This window comes from Panthera leo, chromosome E2 (assembly GCF_018350215.1).
Source record: "Panthera leo isolate Ple1 chromosome E2, P.leo_Ple1_pat1.1, whole genome shotgun sequence".
NCBI classification, from domain to species: Eukaryota; Metazoa; Chordata; class Mammalia; order Carnivora; family Felidae; genus Panthera; species Panthera leo.
The window spans coordinates 25,572,422-25,585,742 of NC_056693.1; the positions used below are offsets into that span (position 1 = coordinate 25,572,422).

General features: G+C 37.2%; 1 protein-coding gene across 6 annotated transcripts in view; it reads left to right on the forward strand.

The window, feature by feature from the left end:
* Nucleotides 1-13,321, forward strand: part of PHKB (phosphorylase kinase regulatory subunit beta) — a 259,181-nt gene that overhangs the window by 31,014 nt on the left and 214,846 nt on the right. The gene's annotated exons all lie outside the window — the stretch shown is intronic.

Here is a 13,321-nt window from a genome sequence, read left to right on the forward strand (position 1 = left end):
GAGAGAGTGTGAGCAGGGGGAGGGGCAGAGAGAGAGGGAGACACAGAATCCAAAGCAGTCTCCAAGCTCTGAGCTGTCAGCACAGAGCCCAACGCGGGGCTTGAACTCACAAACCATGAGATCATGACCTGAGCTGAAGTCAGACACTTAACCAACTGAGCTACCCAGGCACCCCATCCATTTCTCATTTTAAAAAATTATGCAGGTAGTAAATGAATACCATCTTATGTAATATTTAGACAATCAGAAATACAGAGTAAAAATCACTGTCCCCTACCCAGTAGTAACATTTTTAACAGTTCGGTGTGTATCCGTTTTAGGCATTTTAAAGTTCTTAGTTATCTTTATGTATATTTACATTTGTAAACATCACACATGTATAGTTATTTTTGGTTAGTTTTGCAACATGTAGTATCATACTGTAAATCTTATCCTGTGATGTTACTTTTTCCCACTATTTGTTTAGTGTTTCATGATATGTCAATAGATTCTACCTTATTCCTTTAACTGTTTCAAGGTACTTCATTGAAGTGTCATAATTTACTCATTCCCACCCATGGGGTACGTTTATTCCTTAATATTTTAAATTTATGCACATGATGGAACTTAACAGTAAAGAAAATCATGGTTGAAGTTTTGTTTCTTTGTTTTGCAAGGAGATATTGGTCATCTTGAAGGTGCTTGAAGTGTGTAGCCATGTATGGTATATTTAAATCTTTTAACTGTAAAAGTTAGCAGTATTCATTCTAAAGTTAGTAAGACAAGTTTTCCAATTTGTCTAATTATGGAAGTCTGAAGAAGTGGGACATAATCATTAAATCAGAGGATGTGGATGGGGCAGTAACAGGAGATAGGGTAGCTTGTGAGAATAAAGTTGTAAAAGTAGTCATCAAAAATTTCATGAAACACATTTTTGTCAGCTTCTCTCCTTTTCCTTCCTTCCTACCAAACCTTACTGCCATCTACTACTAACTAGGTGTGGTCTCTGTCATTGATCTGCTTCCAGTATAGTATAACACATTAATCAAATAGTGTAAGTAAAATGTATCGTGAAAAGGAAGAGCTATGATTAAAGTATTTTCAATGTGTTATAAGAATGTAGAAGATGGAACAATTAACTCTGTGGGAATTCAAGAAGGCCTCTTTCTGATCATGTGATTCACCTAGTTCAATTTAATAAATATTTATTGAGTACCTCTTAGTACTATTATCAGGGATATAGAGTTGAGAATGTATTGGAGTAACTTGTCCCTTCTGTAGTAGTATATAGTATACTTCTAGTTTTTATCATTGGAGGAGTAAAATAATTTAAAGATGAAGAAATCATCATCCGTAGTTAATGATGTAACTTAAATTTCAAAGTTTCTTGAAAATATATTGTATCTCATAAAGATTTATATAGAATAAATGTATAGATTATTGTACTCTGAGAACTCTTGCTATCTTAGGAGCTCAAAAATTAATGTTTTAGTAATTTACTGATAAACCACAGATTTTTATCAGTAATTCACTGATAAAACACAATGGTTTGCATATACTTATGCATATCTGAGTACAAAGAATATATAAATCTTATGGAGAGTATGGAACTATTTGACCCTCTAAAAAGGCAGGGTCTTCAGATTCTGCTTAGTTCTTAATTTGTGTAACATGTTAACTCAGGGATTTTGGTTTTGTTTGTTTTTTTCTTTTTTTACTATTTTATTTTATTTATTTTTTTGCACTACATCAGTGTATAAAAGTATTTATTCAATATATGAAATTTATTGTCAAATTGGATTCCATACAATACCCAGTGCTCATCCCAAAAGGTGCCCTCCTCAATACCCATCACCCACCCTCCCCTCCCTCCCACCCCCCATCAACCCTCAGTTTGTTCTCAGTTTTTTTTTCAATATTTGAAATTTATTGTCAAATTGGTTTCCATACAACACGCAGTGCTCATCCCAAAAGGTGTGCTCCTCAATACCCATCACCTCCCCTCCCCTCCCTCCCATCCCCCATCAACCCTGGGTTTGTTCTCAGTTTTTAAGAGTCTCTTATGCTTTGGTTCTCTCCCACTCTAACCTCTTTTTTTTTTTTTTTTCTTCCCCTCCCCCATGGGTTTCTGTTAAGTTTCTCAGGATCCACACAAGAGTGAAAACATATGGTATCTGTCTTTCTCTGTATGGCTTATTTCACTTAGCATAACACTCTCCAGTTCCATCCACGTTGCTACAAAGGGCCATATTTCATTCTTTCTCATTGCCATGTAGTACTCCATTGTGTATATAAACCACAATTTCTTTATCCATTCATCAGTTGATGGACATTTAGGCTCTTTCCATAATTTGGCTATTGTTGAGAGTACTGCTATAAACATTGGGGTACAAGTGCCCCTATGCATCCGTACTCCTGTATCCCTTGGGTAAATTCCTAGCAGTGCTATTGCTGGGTCATAGGGTAGGTCTATTTTTAATTTTCTGAGGAACCTCCACACTGCTTTCCAGAGCGGCTGCACCAATTTGCATTCCCACCAACAGTGCAAGAGGGTTCCCGTTTCTCCACATCCTCTCCAGCATCTATAGTCTCCTGATTTGTTCATTTTGGCCACTCTGACTGGCGTGAGGTGATATCTGAGTGTGGTTTTGATTTGTATTTCCCTGATGAGGAGTGACGTTGAGCATCTTTTCATGTGCCTGTTGGCCATCCGGATGTCTTCTTTAGAGAAGTGTCTTTTCATGTTTTCTGCCCATCTCTTCACTGGGTTATTTGTTTTTCGGGTGTGGAGTTTGGTGAGCTCTTTATAGATTTTGGATACTAGCCCTTTGTCCGATATGTCATTTGCAAATATCTTTTCCCATTCCATTGGTTGCCTTTTAGTTTTGTTGGTGGTTTCCTTTGCTATGCAGAAGCTTTTTATCTTCATAAGGTCCCAGTAATTCATTTTTGCTTTTAATTCCCTTGCCTTTGGGGATGTGTCAAGTAAGAAATTGCTACGGCTGAGGTCAGAGAGGTCTTTTCCTGCTTTCTCCTCTAGGGTTTTGATGGGTTCCTGTCTCACCTTCAGGTCCTTTATCCATTTTGAGTTTATTTTTGTGACTGGTGTAAGAAAGTGGTCTAGTTTCATCCTTCTGCATGTTGGTGTCCAGTTCTCCCAGCACCATTTGTTAAAGACTGTCTTTTTTCCATTGGATAGTCTTTCCTGCTTTGTCAAAGATTAGTTGGCCATATGTTTGTGGGTCTAGTTCTGGGGTTTCTATTCTATTCCATTGGTCTATGTGTCTGTTTTTGTGCCAATACCATGCTGTCTTGATGATGACAGCTTTGTAGTAGAGGCTAAAGTCTGGGATTGTGATGCCTCCCGCTTTGGTCTTCTTCTTCAAAATTACTTTGGCTATTTGGGGCCTTTTGTGGTTCCATATGAATTTTAGGATTGCTTGTTCTAGTTTTGAGAAGAATGCTGGTGCAATTTTGATTGGGATTGCATTGAATGTGTAGATAGCTTTGGGTAGTATTGACATTTTGACAATACTTATTCTTCCAATCCATAAGCACGGAGTGTCTTTCCATTTCTCTATACCTTCTTCAATTTCCTTCATAAGCTTTCTATAGTTTTCAGCATACAGATCTTGTACATCTTTGGTTAGATTTATCCCTAGGTATTTTATGCTTCTTGATGCAATTGTGAATGGGATCAGTTTCTTTATTTGTCTTTCTGTTGCTTCATTATTAGTGTCTAAGAATGCAACTGATTTCTGTACATCGATTTTGTATCCTGCAACTTTGCTAAATTCATGTATCAATTCTAGCAGACTTTTGGTGGAGTCTATCGGATTTTCCACGTATAGTATCATGTCATCAGCAAAAAGCGAAAGCTTGACTTCATCTTTGCCAATTTTGATGTCTTTGATTTCTTTTTGTTGTCTGATTGCTGATGCTAGAACTTCCAACACTATCTTAAACAACAGTGGTGAGAGTGGGCATCCCTGTCGTGTTCCTGATCTCAGGGAAAAAGCTCTCAGTTTTTCCCCATTGAGGATGATGTTAGCTGTGGGTTTTTCATAAATGGCTTTCATGATGTTTAAGTATGTTCCTTCTATCCTGACTTTCTCAAGGGTTTTTATTAAGAAAGGGTGCTGAATTTTGTCAAAGGCCTTTTCTGCATCGATGAACAGGATCATACGGTTCTTATCTTTTCTTTTATTAATGTGATGTATCACGTTGATTGATTTGTGAATATTGAACCAGCCCTGCATCCCAGGAATGAATCCCACTTGATCCTGGTGAATAATTCTTTTTATATGCTGTTGAATTCGATTTGCTAGTATCTTATTGAGAATTTTTGCATCCATATTCATCAGGGATATTGGCCTGTAGTTCTCTTTTTTTACTGGGTCTCTGTCTGGTTTAGGAATCAAAGTAATGCTGGCTTCATAGAATGAGTCTGGAAGTTTTCCTTCCCTTTCTATTTTTTGGAATAGCTTGAGAAGGATAGGTATTATCTCTGCTTTAAACGTCTGGTAGAACTCCCCTGGGAAGCCATCTGGTCCTGGACTCTTATTTGTCAGGAGATTTTTGATGACTGATTCAATTTTTTCGCTGGTTATGGGTCTGTTCAAGCTTTCTATTTCCTCCTGATCGAGTTTTGGAAGCTTGTGGGTGTTTAGGAATTTGTCCATTTCTTCCATGTTGTCCAATTTGTTGGCATATAATTTTTCATAGTATTCCCTGATAATTGCTTGTATCTCTGAGGGATTGGTTGTAATCATTCCATTTTCATTCATGATTTTATCTATTTGGGTCATCTCCCTTTCCTTTTTGAGAAGCCTGGCTGAGGTTTGTCAATTTTGTTTATTTTTTCAAAAAACCAACTCTTGGTTTCATTGATCTGCTGTACAGTTTTTTTAGATTCTCTATTGTTTATTTCTGCTCTGATCTTTATTATTTCTCTTCTTCTGCTGGGTTTAGGCTGTCTTTGCTGGTCTGCTTCTGTTTCCTTTAGGTGTGCTGTTAGATTTTGTATTTGGGATTTTTCTTGTTTCTTGAGATAGGCCTGGACTGCAATGTATTTTCCTCTCAGGACTGCCTTCGCTGCATCCCAAAGCGTTTGGATTGTTGCATTTTCATTTTCATTTGTTTCCAAATATTTTTCAATTTCTTCTCTAATTGCCTGGTTGACCCACTCATTCTTTAGTAGGGTATTCTTTAACCTCCATGCTTTTGGAGGTTTTCCAGACGTTTTCCTGTGGTTGATTTCAAGCTTCATAGCATTGTGGTCTGAAAGTGTGCATGGTAGGATCTCAATTCTTGTATACTTATGAAGGGCTGTTTTGTGACCAAGTATGTGATCTATCTTGGAGAATGTTCCATGTGCACTCGAGAAGAAAGTATATTCAGTTGCTTTGGGATGCAGAGTTCTAAATATATCTGTCAAGTCCATCTGATCCAATGTATCATTCAGGGCCCTTGTTTCTTTATTGACTGTGTGTCTAGATGATCTATCCATTTCTGTAAGTGGAGTGTTAAAGTCCCCTGCAATTACCACATTGTTATCAATAAGGTTCCTTATGTTTATGAGTAATAGTTTTATATATTTGGGGGCTCCCGTATTCGGCGCATAGACATTTATAATTGTTAGCTCTTCCTGATGGATAGACCCTGTCATTATTATATAATGCCCTTCTTCATCTCTTGTTACAGCCTTTAATTTAAAGTGTAGTTTGTTTGATACAAGTGTGGCTACTCCAGCTTTCTTTTGGCTTCCAGTAGCATGATAAATAGTTCTCCATCCCCTCACTCTCAATCTAAAGGTGTCCTCAGGTCTAAAATGAGTCTCATGTAGACAGCAAATAGATGGGTCTTGTTTTTTTATCCATTCTGATACCTAAGTCTTTTGGTTGGCGCATTTAATCCATTTACATTCAGTGTTATTATAGAAAGATACGGGTTTATTTTTTTTTTTTTTTTTTTCAACGTTTTTTATTTATTTTTGGGACAGAGAGAGACAGAGCATGAACGGGGGAGGGGCAGAGAGAGAGGGAGACACAGAATCGGAAACAGGCTCCAGGCTCCGAGCCATCAGCCCAGAGCCTGACGCGGGGCTCGAACTCACGGACCGCGAGATCGTGACCTGGCTGAAGTCGGACGCTTAACCGACTGCGCCACCCAGGCGCCCCGAAAGATATGGGTTTAGAGTCATTGTGATGTCTGTATGTTTTATGTTTGTAGCGATGTCTCTGGTACTTTGTCTTCCAGGATCCCTCTTAGGATCTCTTGTAGGGCTGGTTTAGTGGTGACGAATTCCTTCAGTTTTTGTTTGTTTGGGAAGACCTTTATCTCTCCTTCTATTCTAAATGACAGACTTGCTGGATAAAGGATTCTCGGCTGCATATTTTTTCTGCTCAACACCTTGAAGATCTCCTGCTAATCCTTTCTGGCCTGCCAAGTTTCAAAAGAGAGATCAGTCACGAGTCTTATAGGTCTCCCTTTATATGTTAGGGAACGTTTATCCCTTTCTGCTTTCAGAATTTTCTCTTTATCCTTGTATTTTGCCAGTTTCACTATGATATGTCGTGTAGAAGATCGATTCAAGTTCCTTCTGAAGGGAGTTCTCTGTGCCTCTTGGATTTCAATGCCTTTTTCCTTCCCTAGTTCAGGGAAGTTCTCAGCTATTATTTCTTCAAGTACACCTTCAGCACCTTTCCCTCTCTCTTCCTCCTCTGGGATACCAATTATGTGTATATTATTTCTTTTTAGTGTATCACTTAGTTCTCTAATATTCCCCTCATACTCCTGGATTTTTTTATATCTCTTTTTCTCAGCTTCCTCTTTTTCCATAATTTTATCTTCTAGTTCACCTATTCTCTCCTCTGCCTCTTCAATCCGAGCCGTGGTCATTTCCATTTTATTTTGCATCTCGTTTGAAGTGTGTTTCAGCTCCTCCTGACTGTTCCTTAGTCCCTTGATCTCTGTAGCAATAGATTCTCTGCTGTCCTCTATACTCTTTTCAAGCCCAGCGATTAATTTATGACTATTATTCTAAATTCACTTTCTGTTATATTATTCAAATCCTTTTTGATCAGTTCATTAGCTGTTGTTATTTCCTAGAGATTCTTTTGAGGGGAATTTTCCATGTGGTCATTTTGGATAGTTCCTAGAGTGGTGCGGACCTGCAGGGCACTTCCCCTGTGCTGTGGTGTATAACTGGAGTTGGTGGGCGGGGCCGCAGTCAGACCTGATGTCTACCCCCAGCCCACCGCTGGGGCCACAGTCAGACTGGTGTGTGCCTTCTCTTCCCCTCTCCTAGGGGCGGGATTCACTGTGGGGTGGTGTGGCCCGTCTGGACTACTTGCACACTGCCAGGCTTGTGGTGCTGGTGTTGTGGCGTATTAGCTGGGGTGGGTAGGCAAGGTGCACGGGGGCAGGAGGGGCAGGCTTAGCTCGCTTCTCCTTAGGTGATCCACTTCAGAAGGGGCCCTATGACAGCGGGAGGGAGTCAGACCCGCTGCTCGAGTGGTGGCTCTGCAGAATTACAGCGTTGGGTGTTTGCCCGGAGCAAGCAAGTTCCCTGGCAAGAACTGGTTCCCTTTGGGATTTTGGCTGGGGGATGGGCGAGGGAGATGGCGCTGGCAGCGCCTTTGTTTCCCACCAAACTGAGCTCTGTCCTCCCGGGGCTCAGCAACTCTCCCTCCATTTTTCCTCCAGCCTTTCCGCTTTCCGAGCAGAGCTGTTAACTTATGACCTCCCAGATGCTAAGTCACTCTTGCTGTTGGAACACACTCTGTCCGGCCCCTCCGCTTTTGCAAGCCAGACTCGGGGCCTCTGCTTGGCCGGTGGGCTGCCCCTCTGCCCTGGCTCCCTCCTGCCAGTTCGTGCAGGGCGCACCGCCTCTCAGCCCTTCCTACCCTCTTCCGTGGGCCTCTCGTCTGCGGTTGGCTCCAGAGACTCTGTTCTGCTAGTCTTCTGGTGGTTTTCTGGGTTATTTAGGCAGGTGTAGGTGGAATCTAAGTGATCAGCAGGACGCGCGGTGAGCCCAGAGTCCTCCTATGCTGCCATCTTCTGCTGGTCCTCCCAAATATTACTACTTAAATGTTTATTTATTTTTGAGAGAAAGAAAGAGAGAGAAGAGACCATCCCAAGCAGGCTCTGTGCTGCGAGCACAGAGCCCAATGCAAAGGGCTCAAACTCACCAACCCTGGACATCAGGACCTCAGGGATTTTGGTTTTTTACTGCTTCTTTGTACATACTTTCTTATTAGTTTATTAGCCTCTACTTCATAGGCTTCAAAAACTACTCCTTAGGCTTTCAGATACTTGTTACTAACTGAAAAATCACAACTTTTAACATGTCCTCTATCTATAAAATTAGTTGCTTATGGTAAATTAGCTAAGGCAGGAGCAGATTCTAAAGTTGGAATCATTAGAACAGGTACATTTCAGCTTGCTCTATTTCCAAAGTAGACAATCAATCAATAATAAAATGCAGAAAGAAGATACTGATTGATTCTTTCCTTGGGCTAGGATTCTACTCACAAATTTGTGTATTTTTCTGCTAGAATCCAAGACCCAAAGAAAAATGAAAGTATGCTGTTTATGGTTTAACTTTGTGTCAATATTCAGTACCGAATGCTACATAAAATACTTAAAAAATCTGTATATGTTCCCTGAGGCAGTGATATTTTTAGAGACATGAATGCAATTACACAAAAATCTGACTTGTTTAAGCTATTTGCAAATATTGTTTGTTCATGTTAGGTTTGAAATCTTGCATAAAATTGTAACTGTGAGAAAGTAAAAGTAGGCCACATGCTACATTATCAGACACTAGAGTTTTTATATAGCTTTTGAAAATTAAGTTATATTATTTCAAGAAGAAATGGTCTGTTTGAATCCCATAACTTGAGATGGTCTCTGCTTATAATTTGGGATGAATGGACCTTTCTATTCAGTATTCTGTAACCAAAAAAAAAAAAAAAAAAAAAAAAAATTAGACCAATTTGATCTTTTTAAAATTCCGGGCCTCACTATTTACTTTAAAAGCACTTTAGAAAACAAATTCCCAGTGGATCAAAATTTCCCTAAATGGGAGATTTATTATAAAAAGCTTAGAAGAAAGTTGAGGCAACTATGTAACCTAGAGATTGTCAAAACCATTTTTAATTTATTATTTTTAAGTTCTTATTTAAATTTCTGTTAACATGTAGTGTAATATTAATTTCAGGTGTACAGTATAGTTCAATAGTTTAGTACAATAATATTCAACATTTCTATAGAACACCTGGTGCTCATCACAAGTGTACTCCTTAATCCCCATTATCTGTTTAACCCATCCTCCCACCCTTCTCCCTCTGGTAACCACCAGTTTGTTCTCCATAGTTAAGAGTCTGTTTCTTGGTTTGCCTTTCTCTCTCTCTCTTTTTTTCTCCTTTGCTCATTTTGTCAAAAACCTTTTTAAACAGAAAGGAAAACTAGAACCAAGTGAGGAAAGATAGATATATTTAACTATTGAAAGTTTTTTATATTGTAGTATTGGTATACTAACGAAAACTCAGGGGATAATATTTGAAATGAAGTAGCAAAATAGCAAAATATTAAATAGCTTTTAGAAATTGATGACAAAAACACTAACAAAGCAGTAGCAAATGGCAATAGGATGTATGCAATTTCTAGAAGAGCAAATCCAAATGGCCAATCTGTAAATATTTTTCAAACTCACTAATTGTATGAGAAATGAAAAACAAAAGTGAGATAACTACTTTGTTTTTATCAGATTGGAAAAACTTTTAAAAGTAAGGAGCATTTATATCTAGTAGACATGTGAATTGTTTTAGCCTTTAAAAAAATGCAATTTGCCATTATTTTGTAAAAAGTACACTTATTGCTTAATTTAGTACTTCTGGGAATTAGAGGTGAGTAAACTTCTTTTATAAAGGGCAAGATGGTAAAAATTTTAGGCCTTTGCAGACCATTTGTTTTTTGTCACAACTACTCAAATCTACATGACATCGCTGAATGCAGAGTTGGAAAGACATGTGTTGTAACATGCTATTATATGGTATTTCCACGGTACAGATCTATAGGTATAAGTCAATTCAAGAGCATATATCATAGTAAAATGTAAAACTAGGAAGTGATGAATTTTGAATACTTATTACCTTTGTTTTAATAATTATTCATCTATAAGCTTTTATAATTTAATTTTCATTTATGTGTTTCATAACCAGCTCCCAAAATTCCTGAAACTTTAACAGTTAACTCTTTTCAGCCAGCATTAATTGGTTCTAGCATACTACTGGCTATATCTGTGTACACATAAGGATGTTTTGCAGGATTGTTTATGATGGCAAAAATAGAAAAGTATATACTTCTTGATAGGGGAATAACTGAATAAATTATACTGTGTCAATATCCTGGAATATATAGCAGTCAAAGAAACAATCATTGCCTTTTTTGATTTCCATGTGTGTTGTCAAATGGGAGGAGCAGGAAGCAAGGAAGGGTCTATTTCATGACCCCAGTTTTATAAAACAAGTGACAAAAGACTTCCTTCATTGATGCATATATATTTTTTAGATAAATATGGAAAAAGTATGTTTACATGGGAATGAGGACAGAAGAGGGCAAGAGGTGAGGTAAGGGAGCAAAGGGCTAGTGTCCATGATAAAAAAAGCATGTATGTTATGAGTCCATGTGTAAATTTTGTGTATGTTTATATATATTGCTTAAAGAAATGCCTGAAAGGAATGTACCAAAATGTTAATGATGCTTGTTTTAGGGTGAGGAATGTTAGATATTTTTTTAATCTGAAAAGAAATTATTTTAATTGAGGGAGAAAATCAGAATCCTGTAGGCTTTCTAAAGATTTAGGTTTATAATAAAATTCTCTCTCTTGTGAAAGATCATACTTGGATCAGTGTTCAATAAAATTTACCCTGTTAGTTATATATCTTTTCATGTGTATCACTTAAAAAAACAAACAAACCCCTTGGTATGTAGTATCTTATTTCATAAGACCTTGTATCAGCTTTAGAGCTGTGATAGTGTATCTGCAAGTTTGTATATATGTTTATGACTTCATGTTTAGTTGTTTTCTTCATTTTCAGATGGCAGTGCATTGTTTGAAATTGCTTTTATTTTCAAAGATTGCAAGATAGAAGTTTCCTGTTCCCTCAGCCCCACAGGGATGCTGAATTTTCCTATCCTTTGTTTTTTAAGGAACCCACACTCTAACTCATATTACTCTTCTTCAAAACTTTATCTTACCTTTCCTACTAATCTGTGGGTCCTGGTGGCCTACTGGATATATGGTCCAGAGTTTTATGCATACAATGCATATATTAATTGAGAACAAATAATGGTATTTATCTTCATCTATCACCATACATGGAGAAATGATAAAGTTAGTTAAGGGTTCACCAAAGCCTTGATTAATAACATTTTTGTATGTACAGTATTAAAGGGCTTTCAATCATATAATGAAAGATTGTATGCCCAAATAATAGAGTATTGAAATTGTTTTGGTTTGCTTATCCGCTTTCCACCTTGACTTCCCTTTTGAGTCCTCATTTTTATTCTTTTAGTGTTTGCTACTTGAATTACCAGTTCTGTCTTGTGATTGCTTAAGAGCCTCTTCCATAACACTTAGAAACCTTGTTGGTGTTTTATAGTGCCAAATTCAGAAAGTTTGTAGCTTTGTTAAGGTTATGCGCATTCTTGGTATTGTTTTTGTCTCATGGAAATTTCTTAGGAAATTCCTTGTTTAATCTCTTAAATAAAATAACCCTTCCTCTTACGTGATAAAACTGGAATATTACTCTGCCTCTTGTATTATTGTTCTTTGTCAGTGAATATCTTTGGTAGTAATGTGCTCTGAAATGAGACTAGATTGTATTTTTCTAATACCAAGAGAATTGTCAGCTAAAAAATCAGATTGACATGTTTAAACCCATTTTACAAATTGGAGAAATGATAATTTTTATTTTACTTTGTGATGTTTAAATATAGGCATAATACAAATGGGAAAAACATGAAAAGGAAAAATTTACATCGAAAAGCTTCGTTTCGTTTTGAACTCTAAACATTTAATAGTGTTTTCTGTTATTTTGCATCTTTCTCATTGTCTTTGGGAATTCATGCTCTATTGATTGCTTTCTCCACATTTTTATTTGCATTGAACCTTTTCAGGCTAATTCTTGTTTAAAATGTTACCATTGATTACTTTTCCTTTGACTTCAGATTTTTGGTACTGTTTGCCATAAATTGTGTGGAACATCCTTGTTTAATTTTATGCATTTACTTCAGAAGCAATACAATGGTGATTATTAAAATGTTAACATTTATTTAGGTATTTATTTTTTACCCTAAAATCCATTAAAACAATCTTTCAAAATAAACTCACAAGTATTATGGTAGATACAACGGTGGATTTCAATTTTGCATATTCTATTTCAAGTTTTATTCACATGCACATGTATTGTTTATGTAATGAAAGTACATGTAACTTCTGGTGATGTTATTTTTCTTATATAAAGCAAAATATTAGCTCTTCTAATAATAGAGCTCTAAAAAAAAATGGAAATATCATTCATCCACAATCCTTCCACCCAGCAAAGGTGTCTTCTTTAATCTTTTTATATATGTACCCCAATTTACAACTTGTGATGATTTGTACCTGATTTTATTTTATTAATTGTTGTATGAACTTCACTGAGAGTGTGTAAACTCCTAGAGCTTAGCACCTAATGTGTAAGCAGTAGCCATATTATTTTTTTTTCCCAGCTGCCAGGCTGCCTGTATACTTAACACCTACCCAGAGCTATTGAATGCAGGGAGGCAGAGGGCATGGCCAAGCCCTGACCTCTTGTGCAGGAGTCCTGAAGCTTTCTTGTCTGTGTTGATAGGCCTTCCCATTCTTACCTATGGGGCAATTCTAGTTGGTGTCATTGTGAAGATTCTTTTTTAGAAATTCTCTTCACTCAGAGGAAGTCATTTTATATTGCTGATTTTATGCACAAATCATCGTTCTTTCCAACATAAGTTAATGAGATTATTGCCTTAATATATAGATCCTTTCATTACTTCCTTGTTTATTATCTCCCTAAACATAAAGGGATTCCCAATACCTTGGCTTTATACTAGCATACTGGATATTGCAATTTTAATTTTCTTTAAAAAAAAGATTCTTAATGCATGCCAACACATCCCTCACCCCCAGGTAAATTTTAGGGCCACTCTTGTGCTGTGTGGTTGGATTATATGATGTACGTTACCTGAATCCAGTTGTGGATTCGTTGTGACCTTGAGATGTTTATAATTTGAGTGCTTTTAACAAAGAATGAGA